General features: G+C 36.0%; 1 long non-coding RNA gene across 2 annotated transcripts in view; it reads right to left on the bottom strand.

Annotated features, from left to right (window-relative positions):
* Positions 1–14,335, bottom strand: part of LOC128557117 (uncharacterized) — a 47,457-nt gene extending 33,122 nt beyond the window's left edge. The window contains exons 1-5 of one of the 2 annotated variants that reach the window (XR_008371046.1): positions 13,880–14,335; positions 13,374–13,553; positions 12,974–13,144; positions 12,433–12,652; positions 3,569–3,775 (exon numbers count right to left, since the gene is read on the bottom strand). This is a non-coding gene — a long non-coding RNA (uncharacterized LOC128557117). The remainder of the gene's footprint in view (positions 1–3,568; positions 3,776–12,432; positions 12,653–12,973; positions 13,145–13,373; positions 13,554–13,879) is intronic. The other variant, XR_008371045.1, reaches the window with a different exon arrangement.
* Between the last annotated feature and the right edge of the window lie 7,009 nt (positions 14,336–21,344).

Genomic DNA, 21,344 nt, shown 5'->3' with positions numbered 1-21,344 from the left:
GACACTGCTTCAGAGATATATGCAATCTATTACCAATTATGACAGTGGCGTTTTAGAGGACACTGCTTTGAACATATGTGCAATCTTTCCCACTTATGACTCTGGCATTTTAGAGGATACTGCTTTAGTGATATGCAATTTGTTCCCAAATTAGAAAGCGGCTTTTTTGAAGATACTGCTTCAAAACCTTCGATCTATTCCCAATTATGACAGTGGCTTTTTAGAGGATACTGCTTTAAAGATATATGCAATCTATTTCAAATCATGACACTGGTATTTTAGAGAATACTGCTTCAGTGATACGCAATTGGTTGCCAAATTAGACAGCAGCTTTTTTGAAGATACTGCTTCAAAACCTAACAATCTGTTCCCAATTAAGACAGTGACTTTTTAGAGAATACTGCTTTAAATATATATGCAAAATGTTCCCAATTATGACAGTGACTTTTTAGAGGATACTGCTTTAAATATATATTCAATCTATTCCCAATTATGACAGTGGCTTTTAGAGGATTCTGCTTTAAATATATATATATGCAATTTATTCCCAATTATGACAGTGGCTTTTAGAGGATTCTGCTTTAAATATATATGCAATCTATTTCCAATTATGACACAGCAGCCTTTTTGAAGATACTGCTTTAAAACCTTACAATTATGACAGTGGCTTTTAGAGGATTCTGCGTCAGAGATATATGCAATCTATTCCCAATTATGACAGTGGCTTTTTAGAAGACACTGCTTCAGAGATATATGCAATCTGTTCCCAAATTAGACAGCAACTTTTTGAAGATGCTGCTTCAAAATCTTGCACACTATTCCCAATTAAGACTGAGTTTTAGAGGACACTGCTTCATAATCTTACAATTATTCCCAATTATGACAGTGGCTTTAAAGAGGATACTGCTTTAAAAATATATGCAATCTATTACCAATTATGACAGTGGTGTTTTAGAGGACACTGCTTTGAACATATGTGCAATCTATCCCAATTATGACTCTGGCATTTTAGAGGATACTGCTTTAGTGATATGCAATTTGTTCCCAAATTAGACAGCTCAGCTGTTTTGAAGATACTGCTTCAAAACCTTACAATCTGTTCCCAATTATGACAGTGGCTTTTTAGAGGATACTGCTTTAAAGATATATGCAATCTATTTCAAATCATGACACTGGTATTTTAGAGAATACTGCTTCAGTGATATGCAATTGGTTGCCAAATTAGACAGCAGCTTTTTTGAAGATACTGCTTCAAAACCTTACAATCTGTTTCCAATTATGACAGTGGCTTTATAGAGGACACTGCTTCAGAGATATATGCAATATTTTCCCAATTATGACAGTGACCTTTTAGAGGATACTGCTTTTAAGATATATGCAATCTTTTTCCAATTATGACAGTGAATTTTTAGAGGATACTGCTTTTAAGATATATGCAATCTATTCCCTATTATGACAGTGGCTTTTAGAGGATACTGCTTCAAGGATATGAAATTGTTCCCAAATTAGACAGCAGCTTTTTTGAAGATACTGCTTCAAAATTTTACAATCTGTTCCCAATTATGACAGTGGCTTTTTAGAGGACACTGCTTCATAAATATATGCAATCTATTCCAAATTGTGACAGTAACTTTTTGGAGGATACTGCTTTTAAGATATATGCAATCTATTCCCAATTATGACACTGGCATTTTAGAGGATACTGATTCAGTGATATGCAATTTGTTTTCAAATTAGAGAGCAACCTTTTTGAAGATACTGCTTCAAAATCTTATAATCTGTTCCCAATTTAGATAGCGGGTTTTAGAGGATACTGCTTCAGTGATATGCAGTTTGTACCCAAATAAGACAGCAGCTTTTTTGAAGATACTACTTCAAAATCTTACAATCTGTTCCCAATTATGACACTGGCTTTTTAGAAGATACTGCTTTGGTGATATATGAAATCTATCCCCAATTATGACACTGACTTTTTAGAGGATACTGCTTCAGTGATATATGCAATCTATCCCCAATTATGTCACAGGCTTTTAGAGGATTCTGCTTCAGTGACATGCAATTTGTTCCCAAATTAGACAGCAGCTTTTTTGAAGATACTGCTTCAGAATCTTACAAACTGTTCCCAATTATGACAGTGGCTTTTTAGAGGATACTGCTTTTAAGATATATGCAATCTATTCCCCATTATGACATTGGCATTTTAGAGGATACTGCTTCGTGATACATATTTTTTTCCAAATTAGACAGCAGCTTTTTTGAAGATACTGCTTCAAAGTCTTACAATCTGTTCCCAACCATGACAGTGGCTTTTTAGAGGATACTGCTTCAGTGATATACAATCTGTTCATAAATTAGAAAGCAGCTTTTTTGAAGATACTGCTTCAAAATCTTACAATCTGTTCCTAACCACGACAGTGGCTTTTTAGAGGATACTGCTTCAGTGATATACAACCTGTTCCCAAATTAGACAGCAGCTTTTTTGAAGATACTGCTTCAAAACTTTACAATCTGTTCCCAATTATGGCTGGCTTTTGAGGATTCTGCTTCAGTGATAGGCAATTTGTTCCCAAATTAGACAGCAGCTTTTCTGAAGATACTGCTTCAAAATCTTACAATGTGTTCCCAATTATGACAGTGGCTTTTTAGAGGACACTGCTTCAGAGATATATGCAATCTATTACAAATTATGACAAAGACATTTTAGAGGATACTGCTTTTAAGATATATGCATTCTATACCCAAGTATGACACTGGCATTTTAGAAGATACTGCTTCAGTGATATGCAACTTGTTTGCAAATTAGACAGCAGCTTTTTTGAAGATACTGCTTCAAAAATCTTATAATCTTTCCCAATTTAGATAGTGGGTTTTAGAGGATACTGCTTCAGTGATATGCAGTTTGTACCCAAATTAGACAGCAGCTTTTTTTGAAGATACTGCTTCAAAATCTTACAATCTGTTCCCATTATGACACTAGCTTTTAGAGGATACTGCTTCAGTGATATACAATTTGTTCCCAAATTAGACAGCAGCAATTTTGAAGATACTGCTTCAAAACCTTACAATCTGTTCCCAATTATGACAGTGGCTTTTTAGAGGATATGCTTTAGGGACATGCAATATATTCCAAATGGTGAGTGGCTTTTTAAAGGGCAATGCAATCCATTCTCAAAAAGACGTAACTTTTTCATGATACTGCTTTTGACAATGGTTTATAGAGGATAGAGGTTCAGAGTCTAAAAATCTGTTTCCAATTTTAATAGATAACGGTAGTGACATTTTAGGGGATACTGGTTGCTTTAAAATCTGCTATAAATAATCACAAGCTTTGTAGATGTTGCACTTTTCGTTACCTCTTATGACCCGACAAAATCAAACCGAATCTGCTATTATTATGCTTGGTTGCCACCTATGCTTCAAAAAGATCTACTGTTGAAAAGTGAAGTCTCAGGAAAAGCAGCATGACATCCAAATTCATCTAAGGTAATTAAAACTGAAACCCTAAATATCGAATTCAAGCCTCAAAAAGCAAACATTTTCAAAGCAAAACTTTAATCAATTTTGTTACCTTCCTAGTGTCCTGGTGCCATTTCTTCTCCCCATAAATAGCTCTCTTCTTTGTTCCCCTCTTCATGCTCTTTCCTCACACAGCAGTGACTAACATGAAAAGATGTCATGTGATTACCATTTTACACTCCAACAGCGACCAGTGCGAGATTATATTTCAACCAAACATGGTAATGATGATGTCTGCTGATGTCGTGCTTCATAGGACCTAAAATAAAACCAGAACTTTTCCATAAAGCAAATAATTTTAACCAAATTTCAGTCTAACAAACGATTAAATATGATGTAAAGGACAATGTACTAACTATTTATTTCAAATTTTTATACATATGAAACTGACACGGATGAATCAAACCGAATCAGCTATCAGTAGGCTTGGTTGCCATCTTTGCTTCAAACAAGAGCTGTCACTAATGGTGACAAATGCCCCAGCAGCACCTTGACCTTTGACCTGGTGACCCCAAGGTCAGTAGGGATGGTGTACTCAATAAGTACTATCAGCATGTGAAGTTTGAAGGTCCTGGGTGAAGTGGTTCGCATGTAAAGTGCCTTCATGCAAAAAGTTAACGTTGGTCCCTGTGACCTTGACCTTTGTCCTGGTGACCCCAAAGTCAGTAGGGTTGGTGTACTTATAAAGTACTATCAGCATGTAAAGTTTGAAGGTCCTGGGTGAAGTGGTTCGCAAGAAAAGTGCCTTCATGCAAAAAATTAACGTTGGTCCCTGTGACCTTGACCTTTGTCCTGGTGACCCCAAAGTCAGTAGGGTTGGTGTACTTATAAAGTACTATCAGCATGTAAAGTTTGAAGGTCCTGGGTGGTGGTTCGCCAGTAAAGTGCCTTTATGCAAAAAGTTAATGTTGGCCCCAGTGACCTTTGACTTGGTGACCCCAAAGTCAGTAGGAGTGGTGTACTCAATAAGTACTATCAGCATGTGAAGTTTGAAGGTCCTGGGTGCAGTGGTTCGCGAGAAAAGTGCCTTCATGCAAAAAGTTAACGTTGTGACAAACAAACGAACTAACTAATGAACTAACGAACGAACGGACGGACAGCTGAAAACTAATATGCCTCCCTTCGGCGGCATAATGACTCAAATGTGGATGAAGATTTTGGACAATAGCTTATGTTACAAAATATTAAATCAGTATAAAATAATTCATGGAAAACTTCTACAAATGTAATGCACCATGTGTCATATCATGCAGCTATTTCGGAACAACTATTTTAAGTTTGAATCAAATATACATGTATTTGGTAATGCTGGATATACAGCAAAAGTGCATCGCAACTTGAACCGGAAGTTGTTTTAGTAAAAAGAGGGCATAATTCACAACAGCATTATCAAACTTGTGTTATATGTATAATATGATGTGAGTGATGATGCGGAACAACCATTGTAAGTTTGATTAAATCCATTTAGGAACAACTGAGATATAATAACAAGAGCTGTCGGAGGACAGCAACGCTCGACTATTCAACAGCCTTGTCAATTAAATGAATACAAAAGGCGAAAAAGGGGCATAATTTTGTAAAAATGCAAAATAGGGTTATCAGCTCATGACAGTGAACAAGTGTGTGAAGTTTCAATCCATTTCCATAAGTGGGTACTGAGATACCAGCTTACATATAAGAATTTAACCAAAAAGGACATAATCTGATAAAAATGCAAAGTAGAGTTATTGAACCTTTGCACTGCATGTCCTATCATGACAGTAAACAAGTGTGTGAAGTTTCAATCCTTTCCCATTAGTGGATACTGAGATACCAGCTTACAATGTAAGCCTTACATACAAAAACAACCGACAAGAGCTGTCTGTAAGACAGCGCACTCCACTATTCGGGGATTTGACAGTAAAATGAATACATATCTGAATAAGAGACCTCTACTATAAAAGGAAGATACACCAAGGGGCATAATTCCATCAAATACACAAATTAGAGTTATTAGGATTGTTACAACAAATGCAGATGATGATGGTAAAGATATATTTTGAGTTTCAAGTCATTATCTTATATAGTACCAAAGTTATGTCCAGATAACAGTTTGTTAAAAAAATTTAAGTATTAAAGGGGCATAATTTGGTCAACAGTACAAATCAGAGTTATGGGGATTGTTACCACACATGCAGATGATTGTGATAAAGATACATTTTAAGTTTCAAGTCTTTATCTTATATTGCATTAAAGTAATATCCAGAAAGCAAAGATTGCAAAAAAAGTTTAAGTACAAAAGGGGTATAATTCTGTCAAAAATACAATTCGAGTTATGGGGTATATAACTACACATGCAGATGATGATTATAAACAGATGTTTTTAATTTCAAGTCATTATCTTTTAAAGTACCAAAGATATGTCTATTAATAAAGGTTTCGAAAAAAAATTAACACATACATGTCAAGTTTTCCAGATAGTCCGGGAGTTTCCCGGATTCAGAACCAATTTCCCGGACGTACGGAAAACTTAAATATCTCCCGGAAAATCATTTTTCCATAATAAACATACCTTTAGTGTAATTTTGGACAGATGCCAGCCTTAGCCAGACAGTTTTTACATTCCAGTGGCCAAAATTCCAAGCATCAAATATTAAATCACTAATTACACTCTGTGGCTGACATAATTTATCACTCTATCGATAAAAGTTTAACAAGGTCACGCTCTGATGACATCAGTACACGGGTGTATGTATGGGCTATTTTTAGATTGTGTTAATTGGCGAGTTTACATAATGTCATGATATGGAAATTTTAGATGGGAAAAGATATGAATACATTTGAAATCGAGTAGATAAATTGGAGTGATGGGAATCATTACCACCAATGGCAGAAGTATCAACAACTTGAAATAGGTTTAAACATTTTTAAAAGCTATGGTTTTGTATTTTTGTTTTCATTTTTATTGAGTAAAAACACTAACTCTAATTTTTTAAAACTATATAAAGTCAAAATGGTGAAATAGGTTCATTTCCAATCTATTTTAGCTACTGCTCGTGGGCTAAAATTCTAGGAATGCCAAAAAGACTGCAGATTATTCACTGGATACTATTCTCCTCAGCTTATTAAAAGATGATAATTGAATAAATTTAAATCAATACATTTTTGAAAAAAAATGTTTAAACCCTTACCCTGCTAAATTCTATCATGAACTTGCCCATCTTTCAATTTGGACAGTACCATTAACTGTTAAAAGAGGTGACTGATTGAATAGCATACAGTGCAGATCATGATCAGACTTCAGGTATGTGCAGGCTGATCATGATCTGCACTGGTTGCAAAAGCAGAATTAATAGTGTCCAGCATGATAAGGATAAAATGCAAATTACAACCCCTGAAACCATTGCACAAATCAATTAATCAAGTCAGAAAGGATATGGTTTAGATCTAATCTGTTTTACAGTTTTATGTTCGACCTACAATTTCCTAATAAATACAGGTCGATAAAACTCCTGGATTTTCAACTGATATCTCCTGGAATATTGTCCTGGGAACTTGACATGTATGTTAACATGAAAATAATTCAAAGTATAACTACTTTGTGACCTTGACCTTGGGTATAATGGGCCCAGCCCCTGCATATACTATGTTTGTATACTGGACAACGTTTATGAGAACTTACAGTAAGATATAAGCAAAAGCAACAAAGTTATGACAGAACAAGAGCTGTCTCCATAGGATGACACATGCCCCCGATGGCACTTTGAATGAATAGTTATTGCCGATTTTAGAGTTTAGGACCTTTGACCTGCGGAGCTGGGTCTTGCACTCGACACGTCGTCTTACTGTGTCACACATTCATGCGTAGTTATTTTAAAATCCATGCATGAATGACAAAGATATGGACAGGACACGCCCATCAATGCACTATCATGAAAAATGATCTTTAACGTCTAAGTGCGACCTTGACCTTTGAGCTACGGACCTGGGTCTTGCGTGCGACAAGTCGTCTTACTGTGGTACACATTCATGCCAAGTTATTTGAAAATCCATCCATGGATGACAAAGATATGGACAGGACACGACCATCAATGCACTATCCTTTAACGTCTAAGTGTGACCTTGACCTTTGAGCTACGGACCTAGGTCTTGCACGCGACACGTCGTCTTACTGTGGTACACATTCATGCCAAGTTATTTGAAAATCCATCCATGGATGACAAAGATATGGACAGGACACGACCATCAATGCACTATCCTTTAACGTCTAAGTGTGACCTTGACCTTTGAGCTACGGACCTAGGTCTTGCACGCGACACGTCGTCTTACTGTGGTACACATTCATGCCAAGTTATTTGAAAATCCATCGATCGATGACAAAGATATGGACCGGACACGCCCATCAATGCACTATCCTTTAATGTCTAAGTGTGACCTTGACCTTTGAGCTACGGACCTGGGTCTTGTGCGCGACACGTCGTCTTACTGTGGTACACATTCATGCCAAGTTATTTGAAAATCCATCCATCGATGACAAAGATATGGACCGGACATGAAAATTGCGGACAGACTGACAGACGGTTCAAAAACTATATGCCTCCCTTCGGGGGCATAAAAACAAAGGTTGCCAAAACCTTTCTTAAAAATAAGTATAAGACCTTGGTGACCTTGACCTTGGATAAAATGGGTCCAGTCCCTACACATACTTTGTATGCATACTGGACAATGTTTATGTGAAGTTACAGTAAGATATAAGCAATATTAACAAAGATATGACAGAAATAAAGGTTGCCGAAAAACTTTAACCTTAAAAATAACCCAAGTATAACACCTTGGTGACCTTGACCTTGGGTATAATGGGCCCAGTCCCTATACATACTTTGTTTGCATACTGGACAATGTTTATGTTAAGTTACAGTAAGATATAAGCAATAGTAACAAAGATATGACAGAAAAACAAAGGTTGCCGAAAAACTTTAACCTTAAAAATAACCAAAGTATAACAGCTTGGTGACCTTGACCTTGGGTATAATGGGCTCTACACATATATTGTTTGTATACTGAACAATGTTTAATTAAGTTACAGTAAGATATAAGCAATAGTAACAAAGATATGACAGAAAAACAAAGGTTGCCGAATGCCGAAAAACTTGAACCAAGAAGGGTCACGCCGACACCGGGGCGAGTAGTATAGCCCCCCTATTCTCCGAATAGTGGAGCTAGAAACTGCTTAGTCGAAAAAGGGGCATAATTTTGAAAAATGCAAAGTAGAGTTATGGGACTTGCACAGTGCATGTCAGATCATGACAGTGAACAAGTGTGTGAAGTTTCAATCCATTTCCATTAGTAGATACTGAGATACCAGCTTACAGACGAAAACTTAACCAAAAAAGTCAAAAAAGGGGCATAATTTTGAAAAAATGCAAAGAGTTATGGGTTTTGCATAGTGCATTTCAGATCATAACAGTGAACAAGTGTGTGAAGTTTCAATCTGTTCCCATTAGTAAGTACTGAGATACCAGCTTACATACAAAACCATAACCCAAAATTTGTAAGTCGAAAAAGGGGCATAATTTTGTAAAAAAGCCAAATAGAGTTGTGGAACCTGTGCAATGTAAGTCAGTTTATCACAGTGAATAAGTTTGTGAAGTTTCAATCCATTCTCACAAGTACTTACTGAGATACCAGCTTACATACAGAAACAACCAAATCGGGACGCGGATGCACGGGCGAGTCCAATAGCTCTACTGTTCTTTGAATAGTCAAGCTAAAAAGGGGCATAATTTTGAAATTGCAACACAGAGTTAAGGAATCTGTACAATGCATATTACCTCATGACAATGGACAACTGAGTGAAGTTTCAATCCATTCCTATACCGTTAAGTTGGTACTGAAATACCAGCTTGCATACAAAAACTTAACCGAAAATTTCTAAGTCAAAAAAGGGGCATAATTTTGTAAAAATGCAAAGTAGAGATATGGAACCTGTGCAGTAAATGTCAGATCATCACAGTGAACAATGTGTGAAGTTTCAATCCATTCCTATTAATGGGTACTGAGATACCAGCTTACATACAAAACCTCAACCAAAAATTTCTAAGTCGAAAAAGGGGCAAAATTTTGTAACAAAGCAAAATAGAGTTAAGGAGTCTGTGCAATGCATGTCAGATCATCACAGTGAACAAGCGTGTGAAGTTTCAATCCATTCCCACAAGTGGTTACTGAGACACCAGCTTACATACAAAAACGTAACCAAATCGGGACGCCAACACATGGGCGAGTCCAATAGCTCTACCTATTCTTTGAATAGTCGAGCTAAAAAGCATAAAAATTAAACTGAAATTCTAAGTAAAAAGGGGATATAACTCATAAAATATTTGCACCAGAGTTACTGACCTTGTGTCATACGATGAGGATGATGATCTGGAAAAACTAATTTAAGTTTGGAGTTTCCACTTTTTCAATTTTAATCATATTCATTAAGTTATGCCCAAGATATAGCGAAAGTGCACCTCAATTAACCTGAAATTCTAAGTAAACGGGACATGATTCATGAAACATTGATGCAAGTGTTACTACTGTTTGCAGATCAAATTGCCCTTTCAACTTTTTTGAAACCAATAGAGTTGTATGTTTACGTCACAAAAATGGTGAAGCTGAAGCTATTTTTGGAGTAATCCGGACTGCATTAAAATTATTCATTCACCTTCTCATGAAAGAGTTGAATGTGTCCTTTTTTTTTTGTCTTTACATCACACAAAGCGCGGGCACTGACTATCTGTGAAATGTCAAGTCCAGTATCCACCGTACTTGCATACATTCATTGTAAAGTACAATAAGGCGACAATGTTGTTTTAAAAGTAGAATACAGAATATTTCAACTACATCCAAATGGAAACAGCGTTTTTTGTTTGTTATGACAATTATTATCCACAAAATTTCCCACAACGCAAGGTAGATCTACTGTATCATCGTAGCTTAACTATCATAAATATAACTCCATTTTAGATCTAGTTTTTTATTTTACCTTTTTTTGGTGGGGTTTACGTGTATGTGTATTTATCTACTATTTATTTGAAGTCGTTTAAACACTATTTCAGTTATTTACAAACCTTTCTTCTTTCATGGAAAGAAAGAACGAGTTATAAACTCATGAAAGTCAAAATAATTCGGCGTTTATTTCATTTTATATTTGTGACGGTCAATCTAAAAGGATCAAAATAATTGAGGATAAATCACAGTACACCGTCATTATTGGTTTTATCGCTTACGCATATGTGTAACGTTAATTGTGTTTAGTAGGTTTAAATCTCCAGATATTTTGAATTTTGGGGAATTATAATAATTCTTACATAAATTAATGAGGAATTGAAGCCCCATTTGATACATGTAAGTTCTATTTGAATTAATATTTGCAAGAAAATCAGCATTTAAACCGAAATCGGCAGCGATGACAATTTCTTCTGAGTGAAGAAAAATAACTAGGATCGCGCCAAATAAGTTAAGACTACGATTCACATATTCCGTAAGAAATTACCGATTTTTTCAGCTAAAGAGACATGGTCGCTTCAGGGTACTGAACTTTAATAATGCCCTTTAAACAATGATGAGCGAATCCAACAACTCGACCACGAGTCCGTCACATTTCATAATTATTGTGAAAAAGGTACTGAAATTTAGGCTGAAAATGTCTGTACACAAAGTATAAGAGGGTGTCTTTTTTCACATTCACGCGACCTAAATGTAGCTTGCAGTGTGGCAAGATTAATTTAAATTTAAAATGAAGATATTATATATGTTGCATTCCTGTTAAACACTCGTTCCAACAGTATTTAAATCAGCATTTTATTTTGTAAAATTCTCGGACATGCAGCCAATGTAAACAGATTTATTTAGCGTGTTTTTACTTGTATCGTAAAAAATACTATAATTGGGCGGAGTTACCTGTACAGACGATATCCAAAAATAGCTTCAGTATCGCTGCTTTATTGATGTAAACATAAAAGTCTATCGCTTTAAAAAAAAGGCAAGAGGGCAATTTGATATGCAAACAGTAGTATGACGCTTGTATCATATGATGTGCGTAATGATGTAACCTCTATTTTAAGTTTGAATCAAATCCAGTTGGTAATAACAGAGATAAAGAGAAAGTGCATCAAAACGTTAACCTGAAATTTTAAGCAAAAAAAGGGGGATAATTAAAAAAATATTGTGCAAGAGTCATTGTCCTTGTGTCATATGATGCGATATAATGTGGTACAACTGTTTAAAATTTGAATCAAATCTGTTTGGTGATAACAGAGGGTGAAAGTGCATAAAAACTGTAACCTGAAGTTTTAAGTAAAAAGGGGGTAACTCATAAAATATAGGTGTCACAGTTATGGTCCTTGTGTCAAATGATGTAGACGATGATGATGAACAATTATTTTAAATTTGAATCAAATCTCTTCTGATATAACAGATATAGTGAAAATGCATCAAAATTAACATAAAATTCTAAGTAAAAATGGGACATACTTCATCAAAAATTGGTGCCAGAGTTATAGACCTTGTGTCATATTATTAAGGTGATGATGTGGAACAATTATTTTAAGTTTGAATAAAATCTATTCAGAAATAACTGAGATAGTGAAAGTGCACCACAACTTTTAACCTGAAATTCTCAGTAAAAAGGGGGATAATTCATTAAATATTGGTGCCAGAGTTATGACCCTTGTGCCATATGATGTGGGTGATGATGAGGAATACCTATTCTAAGTTTGAAGCAAATCCATCAATTAATAACTAAGATAAAGAGAAAGTGCATCAAAACTTTAACCGAGGTAGTGGGGACGCGAAAAGACACTGACGCCGGTCGAGTAGGATAGCTCTCCATACTTCGTATAGTCGAGCTGAAAAGCAAACAATTTCAAAGCAAAACTTTATCAATTTTGTTACCTTCCTAGTGTGCTGGTGCCATTTCTTCTCCCCCCGAAAAACGTTCTCTTCATTGTTCCCCTCTTCATGCTCTTTTTTCCTCGGATAGCAGTGGCTATTTAAGTAGTGTGAAAAGATGTCATGTGGTTACCACTTTACACTCCACCAGCGACCAATTCGAGATTACATTTCGACCAAACATGGTAACGATGATGTTTGCTAATGTCGTACTTCATAGGCCCTGAAATAAAACCAGAACTTTTCCATCAAGCAAATAATTTTAACCAAATTTCATTTCTAACATATTATTTAATACGATATAAAGGACACATTTTTTAAAAAAAATTATACATATGAAACTGACACAGATGAATCAAACCGAATCTGCTATTAGTAGGCTTGGTTGCCATCTATGCTTTAAAAAAGATCTACTGTTGAAAAGTGAAGTCTCAGGAAAAGCAGCATGACATCCAAATTCATCTAAATTGAAACCCTAAATAACGAATTCAAGCCTCAAAAAGCAAACATTTTCAAAGCAAAACTTTTTTATCAATTTTGTTACCTTCCTAGTGTCCTGGCGCCATTTCTTCTTCCACGAAAATCACCTCTTTTTCGACTAGTGAAAAGATGTCATGTTATTACCACTTTACACTCCAACCAGCGACCAATTCGAGATTGCATTTCAACCAAACTTGGTAACAATGATGTCTGCTAATGTCGTGCTTCATAGGCCCTGAAATAAAACCAGAACTTTTCCATATACGGGTCTAGTAAAGTGGTATATTTACAAATAATCTATAAATTTACAGGTCAAGCGTTTGAAACCGCTAAAATCATATTTAGTCTCAGGAAAAGCAGCACGACATCAAAATTCGTCTAAGGTACAAATCTAATTGAAAATGAAAACCTAAACATCGAATTAAAGCATCAAAAAGCAAACATTTTCAAACCAAAACTTTTACCAATTTTGTTACCTTTCTAGTGTCCTGGTGCCATTTCTTCTCCCGCGAAAATCGCTCTCATCTTTGTTCCCCTCTTCGCGCTCTTTTTCGACTGGCGCGAAAGATGTCATGTGATTACCATCAGCGACCAGTGGGAGATTACATTTCAACCAGAACAACGAATGCCGTGCTTCATAGATCCTGAAATAAAACCAGATCTTTTCCATAACGCAAAAAAAATTAACCAAATTTCATTTCTAACATAAGATTAAATAGATGTCAAAAGGACAGTGTAATAACCATTTATTATCTTTAGCCAAAGAAGTATAAAATACATTTTTATAGCTCTTTGCTTTAGCACATGAAAACTGACAAAGAGGAATCAAACGATATTATCAGTGATTTACGTTTGGTTGCCGCGATCTACTGTCCCGGGAAAAGCAGCATGATATTTTAATTCGTATAATGTTATTAAAATGAAACCCAAAACATCGAATTCAAGCCAAAAAAAATATCAATTTTGTTACCTTCCCAGTGTTCTGGCGCCATTTTTCTGCTTGGAAATCGTCTCTCTTTTCTGTTCCCGTCTTTATCCTTGGACTGCAGCGACTTGACTGAATAGTTAGCTGGCGTGGAAGATTGTGTCACGTGATTCGCACTTTGCGCTCCACCAACGACCAATACAAAAACACTAGACGTTATCTGCTACAGAACGATTACATTTCAACCGAAACATGGCAACTATAAAAAGAACAGACGTAGAGAGCGCTACATTTTCTGCTCCTGAGCTCTCGCCGCGTGCACGTCGCGGAGCAGGCATGCGGCTCTACCGGAAGTGGTCATAATTATATTGAGAACAGCCGGTAGAGTCACAACAAAGGGCGAGGGCAGTGGCCCTAAGAAGGATTGTTTTACCATCTCCTTGTATTGTCATCTTCCACGCTGAACGCTGAGATTGGTACTCCGCAAGGACTACGAGGGACAGCATGACAAGACGCCCGCTGACGCTCTAGGATGGACAGTGAAGGTGCAAATATTCTCGCTCATATGGGACTCCCGGCAGCGAGTATAAATAAAACTACACAACAACAAAAAAAAGCGCTACATAAAACCCTCTTGTAGTTCTAAGAAATGTTACAAATTCTACGAAACTGACGCGTCTTGTCTTCGTCCACGGTTTTTTTTTTGCCGTTTTGTGGAATGTAAATGAAACCTAACACATAAAACAAGTAAAGTCATAGAATAGTTTTTCTCCAATAAACCGACATACAAACCAGAAAAATACGTACGAACATTTTTTTGGAAAAAATTACACTTCTATTTTTACAGAAGTCTTTATCATGAATAACATTCCTTACATTTACCATGTATAAAGCTAAATTAAATTCTAATATAACACGATTGTTCGTTCACTTAAAAAAGAAGGAAGCTAAAAGTGTGGTATATTCAGCAATAAACAACGGTGCAGAGAACATCGTGATGTCAAATATCCATGTAACATCCAATGCACCATTAAACAGATGAATACATTTCAGGGTAGTTTTTGTGATCTTTTTTAAATACAATGCTTTCTCGTGGTTTATCGTTTGTACCATCGTCCATTGCCACTTTTGTTCAATCCGTGCACATCTGAGCTGTTGTAAATCAGACGATAAATAATGCGAAACTCTTCAAATATTTTAAAAGAAAACTTAATGTGTTCCAGTTTATGGCGGTAACGCATAGTAAACTGGTTCTCACAGAGTTTAAGACCAAACATAGAATAAAATCAAGTTAAAAAAAAAATCTTTTTTTTTTTCTTTTTGATTGCGATCTTCGTGAAATTTCCCCATTGTACACCCATGTTATGTAACCAAATATGTTTTATCGTAAATTCGGCAATTAAAATTAACTAATTCAGTCAATAACGAAAACAGTTTCTCCATCTATCAAAGTGTGATACTTACAGTCCATATTGATTTCCTTTGATATGGCTGACTTTATGTGTATCAATCCCTAATGAACATTGTGACCACAAAGGCGAAGTATTCCAGGGACCAGAACACTCGATTGTCTGCGATTGTTTATGTAAGTAAAATCACGATCATTATGAGAAAAACGTGCATTTCCCCCGAAGTTGCCAGAGGATAGTGTACGTCGAATGCGACGTTTGAAACTTTGCTTGTTTGTGGTTTAACTCCGTTTTTCAATAGTAACTCGGTTGTGTAACGGCTGGCAGTTAACCTAACATGTGTACCTGGATTCTATACCAGTAAAAACCTGTTCTACAAAAGTAACTGCCAACTTTTCCACATGAATGAAAGGTGGAGGACAAATGGTTTCACGGGCACGTTGTCAACATAAAGTATTGAGTATTGTATTAGAAGCTGTTTATATTGTTATAAAGGATGCTATGTGTCCAAGAGTTCTACAAAGAATACGGACAGGAGATATTAGCCTGTAATTGCAGGAATTGTCCGATCACCTTTCTTGTAGACCGGAACAACATATTTGCATTCTCCCAAATTAGTGATAGTTCTACTGAGTCAAGTGATTTCTTAGACGGGAATATGCAGAATGTGAGATAGTTCAGCTGAGAGAGTTTCAGTAAGAATGATCTCCGGGTCAGATTTTGACTGGGCAGGTAGCGGAAACCCAGCTCTCGCCCCCACACTCGGGCAAAATATCTCTCTGAATATATCTGTAACACCTCAATATATGTGCTGAATTTATATTGGACAGTAAAAATATGAGTAACAAGAAACTATGTGATGTGGTTTTCCAGTTTCATTTGAAGTGTAGAATCGCGGAACATGTAACAATTCGAGTAGCAGTTACAGGTAGGTGAACACCCTGTCTCGGCCACCAACCGGAACCTACAACCTGATTGGCCAACGTTTTATAACGGTATATATACACAATAAACCCGTTTTCCTGTGTAGACTACAAATCACTTCAAATTATATGCCGTGACATTTATATAACACGTCAAACTTTCAATAACAATAAGAATAATGTTCAGGGTTAATCATTATTGTGCATGAAGTTAAATAAATACTTAGTGGATTTTTAAAATGCAAACTAGTCCATCAGCTGTACAGTTTCCGGCGAGATACCAAGATACTGTCAACAAAACATCCTTTTTTATTCTTTTTCAAGCTTTTGATTATGATATCTAAGTTTAGGGCTCGCAGACACTCTTCATCTTTTACCAGACAATTGTACAAAAATGTATACGTTTTTTTTTTTGCGTGAGTGAGTGAAATAAAAGAGACCACAACATCATATATGACCTTAAATATATTAAAAGATTCTGTAACAGTATTATATTGGAAACATTTTATATGAAATATGTACCGTAACAGTCAAAAGATTCGGCAAAACACAACTAACGGAAGAGGTAATTTTAGTGACCCTATTTTCTACCCCCACCGCTCGAAATTAACAGAATGTTTTCGGATGCACGGGAAATAATTATTGTCCGACACGAAATGGACGCGTTTCTTTCCCGCCAAAATTTTATTAGCATATGGATCTGCAATGATTTTATTTCAACTTCTTTCAGGTTCGCCTAAGTAATTTCTGTGCGATTTTGACATAGAAGAGATTGCTTAGCAAAAGTGATACAAATGGCGCTTATAAATTGTTATTTCAGGTAAATAATGAATATCTACAAAGTTTAAACGGCGTGGGGATAATGCTGTTTGGCGTATAGAAAATCAGCAGCTTTGTAATAACAATCGGTACAGTTTTAGATTTTGGTACCAACAACTAATTAATATCCTATATTTAATATGTGTCTTGTTATTCAGTGTTATAACGACATCCGTTCCGTGCACACACAACGTCTATGTTAAACAGCTACGTCGCCGAAAAAAGGTTGAATTGAAAAAAACATAAAAAAATGCCCGAGAAATATCACTATTTTAAATATTGAAAACTATAAGATTCTTTCACTAGTTGTAGGTGCAGATGGGAATTTCCGGCCTCGAGGGTAATTGTTTAGGCGGTAACGAGGTTCCTACCGAGTTACCGCCTAAACAGTTACACGAGAGCCGGATATTCCTATCTGAACCTATAACAAGTGACAGAATCTTTTTCTTGCATACCGATATCAAGAAATAATATTTAAAAAAATCAATCGAATGGCTTTCTTTTTTAGAACTATTTCTTATAGAAGCGTATTTAAACAAAGCGCGGGAAACCAACGTCCGTAAACAGGAAAGACGTCATGACGTTTCAAAGACAACAATGTTTAGTTCCGGTTTTGTTTTATCAGTTGCAGCGTAACGTTGAGTTTTTGATAAAACAACGTGTTTTGAATCGGGAAATATATCATCAGGAACAAAGAGGAACTGTCAAGGTATTGGATTTTTATTCCGTTTTTTGAAATAAAACATTTACTACATAAATCTTCTAAATATATGTAGTTCGTAATACGTCATTTAACACACGAGAGTCATCTTAAGATGGATTTTTCCAGCACCGGTAAAAATAACGGACATCCCCGTCTGGTATGCAAGAAATTATTGTATTTACCTTGTTTCAAGCTTACGAAGGTTAGAATGCGTTGACAGCATTCTCTGTGCCATATGAACTTAGAAATTGTAGTCAGATAGAAATAAAATGAAATAAATCAATTACCGAAAGAGAGTAATTTAACCAACCTGCTCTGCAGCTAAATATTCCACTTGGACACGCCCCTCCGTCCACTCCCACACAAATTATCTTTGAAACTTATTGATGAATGTTCGCAAAACATGGCAAGGGACATCCCTGCAAAAGGCTTTTATTAGTTGTGAAGTCAGGCAAGCGACTAGGGGCCATCACCAGAATGCTTTTATATTCGTTACAAAATTATAAAACATTAAAATTTTATCTTTGATTTGTATAGATCTATAAATGTATCATTTATTTCGTGATATTTTGACTTACATCTTGCGCTATGCTGTTTTAATTCAGGGTAATCTGCTGATTAAACTCTTCAATATTTCGTTTTCCGTCGATTAGTATAGCTGATATATAAACAGAAACGGCAACCGAGCCAAAGCTTTTTTCTATATAGTTACCTAGATTTTTTTTATCTGTTGCCGGATTGATCGTCAAAAAGCGACTTTTTTCTGGAAACTGCAACACAGTTTTGCATTTCTTAAATTCGCACTGTTAGGATACAAGTGCATTGTGAACTGCTGAAACAGTTATATAATGTAGACTTTATTCAGATTACAGCATTCTCGTTCAAAACACAAGGATTGTCATATATGTACAAATCTTAAAACTTGGGAGTAACAACCCGTGCAGGTGATGCCCTCTCGATCAAACGTGCCGCCATGCAAATTGGTCGCATAGAAACCATTGCAGAGTACGCCAAGTGTTGACAGACAGTCACAATGCGAGGGGAACTTTCTTACAGCCAAACGTAAATGACAAAGTAAATTTTATTTACCGTCGCTTTGTGAAACAATGAACATAAGCACTGTAGCGCTTTTGAGCGACTCTATTAACAGTTGAAGCGAATTATACCTTACTCCCAGCAATTTGCTGGTACCAATTTACAGTTGGGTCGGCTGAGGCAATAGCGATGAAGTATCTTGCGACACAGGCATCGGACTTGGGACGTTCACCTCCGTTGGAAAGCATCTTAGCCCTCTCGACCAGTGTGTCCAAAGTAACCAGGAAGGTGCACTTTTTTCTGCAAATCGTGTATTTTGACGAACCATCCGAGTGTTTGACAGCCGCTTATTTCCAAGTGACTAAATATGTGAAAATCAAAGCGCTGAAAGCACAGGAAGGTTGAAACCCGCATTTGATCGGCAGTAAACCACTCCGCTATAACAGTTCAAGTCACGTCCGCGAAACAGTATAACATTCAAACCGTTTGGGCGAATAATCACCTATATAGCGTCTGTCTATAGTAAATCGCTATCCACCCAAATTTGTACATCAACTTGATAAATAGTTAATATGTAATAGTAAAACGTGAATTTCACATATTATTGCTGGAATGTTTTGCTGAAATTTTGAGAGTTGATGTTGTCTTACACATGTATCAATAAATACAGGTGCGTGTAAAATAGTCAAGAAGGAAGGTAAAAGTGGCAGAGGCCAGTTTGGCCCGTATACGTTGGTAGATGTACTTTAAAGGCATTTATATATGAAAGTGATTATGATGTTTATAGAACTAAAGATTCCTGCGTAGGAGTAATTATTGTGTAAAATAAATATATGCCTGAATCGATTTTCATAGTCCATGTAGACGGCTTACCTGACGTAACTAAGTCAGACGAAATGGAAACGGTCATCCAGCCATCCAGATCCAGCTCAAATTTGTGGAAAAAGTAAACTGTTATGAGCCACTTTTCTTCCCGCCATTATTTTCGTCTGGTTACATTCTTTAAAAATATACTTATGTTTTAGGTCAGCCATTCGAAGATAATATGTTACAGGTCACGCAAAGTGTGCATTTTGGTCCATTTTCACCTCAAAAGTTAGTGCCCTTAAACCGGGGTTTTACTTGTTTTTATCATAGAAGCAACGGAAAAGGCAGGCTGAAAATGTAATACGATGAAGTGCTAAGTATATGCAATACATCCGCTTAAAACTTCTCTGGAATTTCACAATATTGGATTTTTTTATGATTTTTTTTTTCGCACTGGTATCAGCGCAAATTTGTAGAATTTTCAAATTTACTGTCCCTTGCCCCCAAATAGCGTGGTTTTCGCAGTGAATATGCTTGCTGCTGCGGTGCCGTATGTGTTGTGTTCTTTAAGTACACTGCTTGGTGATGTTTGATGTTTCTTTGATTCAATGATTCATTTACAAGTGGTTTCTGAAGATATTTAATTGCACCCAGTTATAGCTAGGTATGCCCCTTTAACATTTAACAGTTGTTACTTTACGCTAAGTCTACAGAAAATGCTATTTTTAAACTTCCAGTGTGTCATAGTTTCTCTTTCGATTTTCTTAAGATATACACAACTAAAAAGCTTTCTGAGCTTTTCAAAGATGTATACTTTAATATATTTTCTTTTATCATGTGCATTGAAACAATTGTTAAACATAACCAGAAACTTTTTACATAGAAATTATGTAGAGAAGCGGTCGGTATACCCATAAATAATCAATAAAAGTAGTGTGTAAATAGAACGGCAGATTAATCTGTTTCAGTGAAAACTGTCATATTAATATTCATGCAGTATGAAGAATACGGTAGTAATAGGTTTCACCGCTTTGCGGATTCAATCTAAAAATGAGACAGTTTTTAGTTTGAATAGGACAGTGTATGGCTTTTGTAATATTTTTCACTAGGAACCATGAAATCGCTGTTGCAGATCGTGGAACAAAGCCCTAACAGTAATAGGAACACTCTCAGCGCTGTCGGCGGGAAAGTGCAAAAGTACTTTAACAATGCTAATAAATTTTATCACGACATTAAATATCTAATTCAAGATTACATGCAGTGGTTGCCAAAGTATATGGTTAAACTGATGGGACACTTACTAGTTGTTAAAGACCTGATGTTGAAGCCCGTACAAATTCTTCTGTGCATTTTTGTATGCCGAGATGTAGATTTTTAATCCATTACAGTCTCTTGCATTAAGCAAATGAGTTTAATGTTCAGACATCAATCTGACGACTACTATCCTTCACTGCAATATTCCCTAAATTTTAGTTTTGGTGTAGATTGTCACAGCTCAGATTTTTTACTTGTGAAAGGATAAATGGAATTGCCTACAATAACAAATTTGTCTACATTTATTTCCACCTTTATTTTCACCTATAAATTAAAGTTAAACCCACCAAAAGTAATATGCTTTGCATAAATCCAAATCAAGCTTATTAATGGAGAGCAGCAGTGTAGTGGATAAGACTGTGGTCACTCAACCCTACAGTAGCAGGTGTAAAACACATCAGAACACCATACCATTTTCCCCACATTAATGTTCCTTTGGTATGGAGAGAGGTTACAGCTAGCATACTGATAACCATTTCTCACTATAAAACAAGACAAAA

Source organism: Mercenaria mercenaria, chromosome 1, assembly GCF_021730395.1.
Source record: "Mercenaria mercenaria strain notata chromosome 1, MADL_Memer_1, whole genome shotgun sequence".
NCBI lineage: Eukaryota > Metazoa > Mollusca > Bivalvia > Venerida > Veneridae > Mercenaria > Mercenaria mercenaria.
Note: the sequence above shows the minus strand (reverse complement) of the source record. Positions and strands in the feature narration are given on the sequence as shown.